The following is an 8,515-nucleotide window of genomic DNA, read 5'->3' as shown; positions in this document are numbered from 1 at the left end:
ACACAAAATAATCATTAATCAAAAATTTATTGTTAATTATTATTAATGTAGGCAGTAAATTTTACGGTAAATACTCTGTGGCCACTCAACGGCTAAATTGTAGAGAAAGCCGTAGATTTCCACTCCTGCGGCGCTAGGTGAGAGATAACAACCCTCCAGAGGTTGTCCAAATAGTGTTGTTCAAGTTTTCGAGTAAATTTCGATCTAAGACTTTCACCGACTGAAGGAAGATAATTCTACAGATTTTCCGAATTCGTTTAAGCAAAAGAACGACAATCTGGTCAGAAAATTCGACGCTAACGAGGCGAAAAACTACAAAGGTTTCACTCTATGTTCATTGGATTCTCAGGTGATTTTTTCCACTCCTTGAACACTTGCTCCTTCAGTTGTGACAACTTCAGAGTCGGATTTTCAGCTTTCAACTCCTTAATCCTACGATTTTCGAACGCTGTGAACGCTGCTTTTCTGCGCTTTTCCGGATGTTTGTCTTCCTTCTTTTCACTCAAAGCACAAATCGCCTCGTCGACACTTCTCGCAGTCACTCCATCCAGCTTCAGTCTGTTCATATTTTCCTCTAGCTCCTTCACGATTTTTTCCTTGTCTGTCGGTCGCGCTGCCCCGATTTGAGCTCTAGTCAGTTTTGGCGGAGGCACTTTGGCCGATTTCAAACTGCTCATTTCTTTTTCCAAAAGTTGTTTAGTTTCGACTTTCTTGGCTAGTTGTTGCTCCCGCTTTTTGATCTGATCGTCCTTTTTCTGCTGCTTCTTTTTACATAATTTGCTGTCATCTTGCCAGTACAGATCCTCCTCTTCTTGTTGTTTCTTGGCAGTTTCCGCGTCTTGAACGGCTTTCTTTCGCTCGCGAGCCGCCACGGATTTAGGATTTTCTTCTGTCGAGAATTTTTTTGGCATTTTGATGGGTGTTTAACCTCAAAAGTTGTCGTCATGGATATAAGTTAAGCGAGACTTTTATTTTTGGAATTGTGAAAATTCCAAACCACGTGAACAAAGGAAAAATACAAAATAAAATATCATAAATAAAAACATCAAAAAATGTAATATATTTTAAAAGGATGTTTGTCGACGAATCTGCTTATCACAGTCTCCACTACCTGACGGGCCTTCAAATAAATTTATATTTAGAGTAACCTATTGAAATTCAATTGTTTGCAACATTTTTCCAGCGTAGAAAATGACACAAGAAACGTTTGACATTTTAACGAAATAAAATAGGGTTAGAAAATATTTTTAATTTTTGTAGTGCATTTCCCTATTCCCCCTCCACGGAATATGACAATATGAAATTGGGAAAAAGCTTACTATGTAATCTGTGTAACTCCGGAGAATAATTGGTTACCTACAAAAATTACTTTACACTGTTAACAGAATTAGAATGTCGCCTACGCCTACTCTAAATATATATTTATTTGAAGACCCGATAGAATATCAAAACAAGGAGAGATACTATGATATGATATGAGATAGCAAAGGAGAAACGAATTTGTATAATATGACAACGTTGTCAGTGTTAACATGCGTGTTAAAAAAAAAATTCTTACTCAGTTACGAAAAGCAATCATTGTGATATGTCATTTTTGTTGTCAAACGTGCTTCATTTAATAACTAGTCAAAAAAGTGACATTATATTATCACTAGTGTTAAAAAGTGACATTATATTATCACTAGTGTTAAAAAGTGACATTATATTATCACTAGTGTTAAAAAGTGATATTAGTATTATTATCCCGGAAAATTATTGAAATAGCAGATTTAAACAGGATTTTAATTAGAATGTGTGCTTTTCTTAACTAAATTAGAAAAAATCTTGTATGAAACGCGTAGCAAAATGGCTATTTTTTTGCACACGACATGATTATCATGTCTAGTTGCATAAATAGCTAATCTATACAAGTTGCTTTAAAAATTACCTTACAGAATACACATCCATGTTAAAATTTTAACAGTTCTGTTATAATTAAACTTTTAACATCCCTGTCAATTTTAACACAAAACTTACAGAATAGGCGTCATTTTGTAATATGTAATTATATTTTAAACAGACGAACCAACTCTAGCCCAGAATGTAATGAAACCAGCTTGATTCTAATTCCTGCATTTGTTAACTTGAGAGCGATGTGGGACAGGGTCGAGAAGTAAATAAAGTCTTCAAAATTATTCTGATGTAAGACTCGGGCATTTAAACGCTACAGGAGATACATAATAGTATAATGAATAATGAAAGACTTCCTCTTCACTCGTAAAGAATATCTCCTTTTTTAACACATAACAGAATAATTTTAAACTCGTACATACACGATGTTAGATGCGAAAGTAAAAAACAAAATTGTTAGTTATGTATCGTATATGAAAAACCCAAAATTTTAAATCATTTTTAGAGCGTATAATTGGACAGAAGAGTGTGAATTATTTAAACAAAAGTTCAACCATTTCAAGGTGACAAATGACCCCGCTTCCTCTAATTTCAGGAAATATGTTCTATAAAATTTAGTAAAACTAATCGATCAATTTCTTTCACTTTGTACAGTTACGTTTGAGTCTTTGGTCTTTAGCACCCTATCTTATATACTTTGTTAGAAGTCCTCAGTCAGACGAGCCTTGAAACATTAGGAGAATAAAAAAATGTAAACCTTAGCATTGGTCGCAAGGTCACAAACTTGATCGATGTAAAATAGTTATTTACGAACCGAGTGCGAGAAGACATTTTTCGCACATGAGCGCATTATTTGAGGCACAAGCGACGAAAGAGCGAACATTAGCATTTTTAAATTATTTCCAATAGTTTCCAATTTAGTGAATCGATGGCGCTTGCCCAAGTGTCAATTGAAGTAATAGCGATTTATTTTTATTCTTTCGAAATTTTCTTCAATATCTAAATTGGAGAAATGACGTTTCGCAAAGCAGATTTTATTATTATCAAGACACCATTTTGTCGCACGCGTATTTTAGAGCACGATTTAATGATTTATTTAATAACGAAAAATAATACAAAAAATTAATTATGACTTTCCTTAAGTATATTTACCTAATAAATTAAATTATTAATTATAGTTCAAGGTCATCCTTCATTGAGATGTTCCGATCAAATTAGTTTTTTGATTTTTGCCACCAATATTTTCGACAAGTTTTCCTTCTTCGTAATGATTTATTATGCAACAAATACAAAGTGCTCTTATTATAGTTCAGACACAACGACGTCATAAACACAATTCCTAAGGTGGTCTGACAGTTTCATTGCTCAAAAAATAGTTATTAACAATAGTTTGACATTTCTTCATTTTTTATCCATATAAAAGTAATATGTAGTTGTGATCCATCACACTTTCCAATTAATTATTCTCTAAAAATAATCGATGCTGGCCAGACAATATCTAACTAAATCCGAAATTGCATAATTCGATAATGTAGTGTGAGAGAAAACCAAACAAAGATTATTTTCATATTAATTAATTTGTCGAATCATGTGGATGATTTTTAAGTGAGAGTCATAATAACTCATAAGGAAGATGTGATGGATGCTTAATCTCCAATGAATCAATTTTATAGTTGATTAATTTAATAATTGATTATAATTACTTCTTACTTAAGTTGTGTCAAAACGCTGTACCTACTGTATTGCTATTGAAATCAAAGATTTTTCCAAATTATAAGTTTTTAGTTTTTTTACACACTTAGTTACTACTTTCTTGTTTTTAAAGTAAATTAGATGTTTTTTCCTAATCTGTATACAGGGTGTTTTCTAAGTTGAGGCGTTCGTTGTAACACGAGGTACTATACATTATTCTTAAGAATTGTAGCCTAAACCTTCTTAGTAAAATGTTTGTAAATCAGCGCAAATTTGAGCAGGACCGGTTTCAAAAATTTCAAAAAAATTAACTTATTGTATCTTCTTTGCCGTACACATTCTACTAAGGTGATTTTGGCTAAAACTCTTTAGAACAACGCATACTATCACATGTTAAAAGGAACGCCTCGACTTGGAAAACACCCTGTATAATGAATTTATTCACCCTTATGTAAACATCAGATATCTAAATAAAAATCTCATCAAGAGTGCATTATCACAAATTTTGTTTATTTCCCATATATTGTAGTTTGTAGGTTATGAACTGTCACTCTTGTCAAGTTTAATATAATCTCCAATTTGTGTTTAAGATATTTGTTTTCATTTCTATACATTTTTCTCTCTTTCAAAACTAACTGACATGTAATGTTACAAAATGTTTTATTCAAATCGCTTCAACCGAACAAAAGACTTTTATGACATGTATTTATTCTCCTTGCAATGGTTTGTTACGTAGCTAAACGTAACACATTATGCTCGACGTGTTTACGTGAAATTTTCCTAAGCATTCTTGACCAGATTTTTATTTAGACACCTGATACATATTACATGAATCTCTATTTAGATCTAATAAAATTACTTCTTTAGGTGCACCTTCTACAAATGAACTCTAACAGGACCTTTGTTACTATCTTTATTGTCACTCCACACAGTATATCTACGTAATTCAGATGATGAAAATTATCAATAACAATGTGTAAGAAATAGTTATTTACATTAGAGTGCGGTAGGTGTATTTTACAGCGCGAAAACTAGGTTTCAGGCACTCGCCTTCGCCTCGTGTCTGATTAATTGGAGGGATATAAAATACCTACCGCACGACATTTGTATTGATTTTTCGACTGACAAATGCTTTATTTTGCACTTTTGCGGATTTTTTTGAAATAACAAATGTCAAACTTTTTCACATACAGAGCTGTCACCACGATATGTTGTATTTTGTTTTCATGATTATTAGCCATTTACCTATTAGTCAATAAAAATTTCAAAAAAAAGCATCAAATTTGTGGAAACCTTGCTAATTGGTCGTTTAAATTACCTATTGTCATAAAAAAGCGCAACTATTAAATAAAATGTTAAGCAAATGATGCAGTCACATATAATTATCAAGCACAATTGCTTCCGTGAAAAAAATTAAATGTCAAAGTCTAACAACTCACATTGAAGATATAGTTGTTGTAAACATTGTTTCTGCAAGTGCAAAGGAAAAAAGTTAGATTAAGTGAGTAAAATTAATGAGAATTTCGTGTAGGCACATCTGTTTATACTTAAGCTGTCTCTTATTTCAGTTAACAGTAAGAAAACGGTAAGTCAAGACTTGAACCTACCGTTGAAAGAAATATACTGAAAGTACAGAAATGACAATGTCTTCTTGAGTACACACACTGCAAAAAATACCATCGTAAATTTTACGACTTCGCTTTATGGACTTTCATCAAGTGTTGGCTAGTAAAATGATGAATTTGTGCAACTACAGAACGTCCCAAGACCAACCTGGCTAGAGTGAAAACAAGCCAACAAAAACAATCTCTTCTTGTAAAGCAATTTGAAACCAGTGGAAGCTCGTTTAATTTGAATTTGAAAAATAGAAATTGTATATTAAATGCATCAGAAAATCAATTAAAATGGTAATCTCGCATTCAGATTTAATCTCTCTGCTTTCTTGTACCCAATTAACAATGCCTCTGACAGAGATTACTTCGAAAATTGTTATAATTTTCCCCCACTGCGCCGGTCCGTCTTCAGGGCCATTCACGGTCGAGTACTGCCCTTTAAACCAAACACGCGGCAAGAATGCAGCCGTTACACAATCATTTATTATTTAATATAATAACCCGGAGAGAATGTCGCTGCCTTTAATAAACGCAAAGAATGCAATCATTGCATAACTCTTAATTAATCCCAGGAATTTACGCCACTGCTGCCAACAAACCCGAGCCAGTGAGACCGATTTCGACGGCGAACCAACAACCAAAACCAAAAAAAAAACATGCCACCGATGAGCAACTTTGTCGGGATTCGCATCACTAATTGTGATTTCGATGTCAGATCAAGCGACAAAATTGCTAATTTTAACGCTAGATCACAGCACAAAAATAAACAAGAATCTTGCCTACATCCAATTATTGATTGTGTCATAATCAACAGTTGCGCACGGTTGAAATGTCAACCAGAGCCTGAAGCGGCGTTTGTCCCAACTGGTGGTGGTGTACATCTGGTTGGTTGTGGACGGGGGGCGCCATCTCTCGAACAGTAGCGTCATTTTTCGGTCGGTATTGGCGTACTCTGTGTTACTTTCTGATGCAGTGGTCTTGATTCAAATGGCTGCGCCCTTTAATTAATGGTTGCAATTGTAACAAAAGAACTTTCCAATTCTTTCACTACATCCAACCTGTAATTATAGATGTAGAAGAAGTAATGGTTCATTTTTCAAGGTTTGAGATGCTGCAACATTCACGTTCTCACAATTAATCCGTTTGGAAATTTCCCTGGAAATCATTGGCTAATTATTGCTTTTCATGAGTGTATTCACTGGCGATAATTGGAAGATGGTTAGACACTAATTATCAAAATTGCTAGTGTTGTAATGATTAGAAACGAATTGAACAATCTTGGAACTAATATTATTATTCTTACAAATTACAGTCTCCTAGTTGTGACGCAAAAATGTTTTTAAATAATTTTCCAAATTATTTTCAAATGGTTATACGGTCGAACACATCAATTTGTAATTTAACTGTCTCATTATTCACTCGTTTAGAGATGACTTCCCTAATCACTAGACCACACAGATAGACGATTATTCTTAGATTAATTACGTACTCTCTTTTGTATTTTTCTGAAACTTTTGCTACAACAAATCACAAGACTTTTCAGCTGCCTCTTCTCATCTTGCCAAGTTGTTAAATCTATACTTATGCAAACTCGGCTAGCATTTCGTTTTAATAGTTTTCATTCTGACACGTTTTACCAACACTCGGGTGCGCCTCAGGGACCTGCAGGTACTTAAAATCAATTATTTATAACTATGACAACAATGTTATCCTGGAGCTCATCCGTTAAGAACTGGAGAGCAATCTTTGGTCAGTTATGATTTGACTTTCATATCAGCCACATTACTGATGCAGCTATGTGAACGACTGAATCTATTATTGGAAACTGTAAACATTTTTCTCGCTCAGGAACAACATTGAGACCAATTTATTTTTGTTTATGTTGTTGCTAAAGTCCAAGAAGCTTGAAAATGATTTCGATTGTGCAAGTTTTTCAAGTTTTTGTTTGCTTTTAAAGCAGCAATTGGTATTGTCTGTAATGAAATAAAGGGCTGAGAGACAGTCTTTGTTTTACGAATAAATTCAAGAACTAAACCCCTCTTTGTTCATCCTGTCGCGACGGTTACTTAATGTCAGGGTCGAATCACTGATGCTTCAAATGACAGTTCTGGCCGACAAAACTTAAAATAAATGCAACTTGGATTATACAAAAAATATACGAATTGAAGAGGAAGTGTACCCAAAAACACGGAAAAGAGCAAGAACAGTGTCTGGAGATAGTTTACGTCATTTTGCACTGAAAAAAGTACACATTTAACACATAACACTTGTGCTTAAAAATTAACAAGAGAATTTTCACTCAAGCTTGTTGTTAATAATTCCAAGAGTTCGAAGAAAATTATCGGTAATTTTTAAGCACTCGTGGTTTTACCCCAGATTAATTCCCACGTAATCAAACGTGCGTGTTCAGCCAATCAGAGCGCTTGCTTTCATCCAATCAAAAATGTTTATCGCGATAAAAACGTCCTACTACTCCTTCATCTATCACAAGTGATTAAAATTGCATGCTACTCTTGGCAGATTCTCAAATTGTTTTTAATAATTGTGTTGTTAATAACTGTATTATAAATAAATAATTACCTAACGTTAAAATTTGTATTCTGAAATTACTCTTGCCAAAAATAACACGACCTAATTGTTTATATCTGATAAATTTCACTTAAACATTTTTGCTTTAGACAATTTTACTCGTTGATATTTGGGCATTTTTATTCAAAGGTTAAACCCTCGAGCTAAAGCTCTCGGGCCTAACCAGAATAAAAATCCCCAAATTCAACTCGTAAAACAAAAAGTTTTCGTAAAATTGAAAAATGTATCTGATAAAAAAATTAGGTCTTGTTATTTTACCTTCGAATAAACTTTTATCTAGTTACAATTTTCATATTTCTTTTTGATAACGCAGCGTACGTTGAAAATTAATCAATGTAGGTACTATTTTTTGTATAAAATTGAAAAAAAAAAATTTGGCGTATTAGTTATGAACTTATGAATCAAAGTGTCGAACAGAAATTCATTTCAGCCGTAGCGAATCATGTCACTGTTTGATGTTTAGTGAATCTTCAAAAGATTCTCTCTTTGCATTAAATTTAAACACTTATCACAGCGACGCGACAAAAACAGTTTGATGCTGTCAAAACGTGCGTCAGCTTTAGTTTAATAATAAAGCGTATTTAGTGTAAGGATATTAAGAAAGTGTTAATATTTCAAGGTACAAATTCGCAGAAGTCTCTTTTGGAATATGCAAATAAGATCAACGTCAAAACGCAAAGAAAACTGTCTATGCAGGTCTTTTCCATTTACGATTAGTTTGAGGTGGATTT

The 8,515-nt window shown here is 33.4% G+C and overlaps 1 pseudogene; it reads right to left on the bottom strand.

Moving 5' to 3' along the window:
* Window positions 1–1,879, bottom strand: LOC138129859 (coiled-coil domain-containing protein 124 pseudogene; annotated as a pseudogene).
* Window positions 1,880–8,515: the final 6,636 nt, after the last annotated feature.

The sequence above is a fragment of the Tenebrio molitor genome, chromosome 4, assembly GCF_963966145.1.
Source record: "Tenebrio molitor chromosome 4, icTenMoli1.1, whole genome shotgun sequence".
Classification (NCBI taxonomy): Eukaryota; Metazoa; Arthropoda; class Insecta; order Coleoptera; family Tenebrionidae; genus Tenebrio; species Tenebrio molitor.
This window is presented reverse-complemented; position numbering and strand designations above follow the sequence as displayed.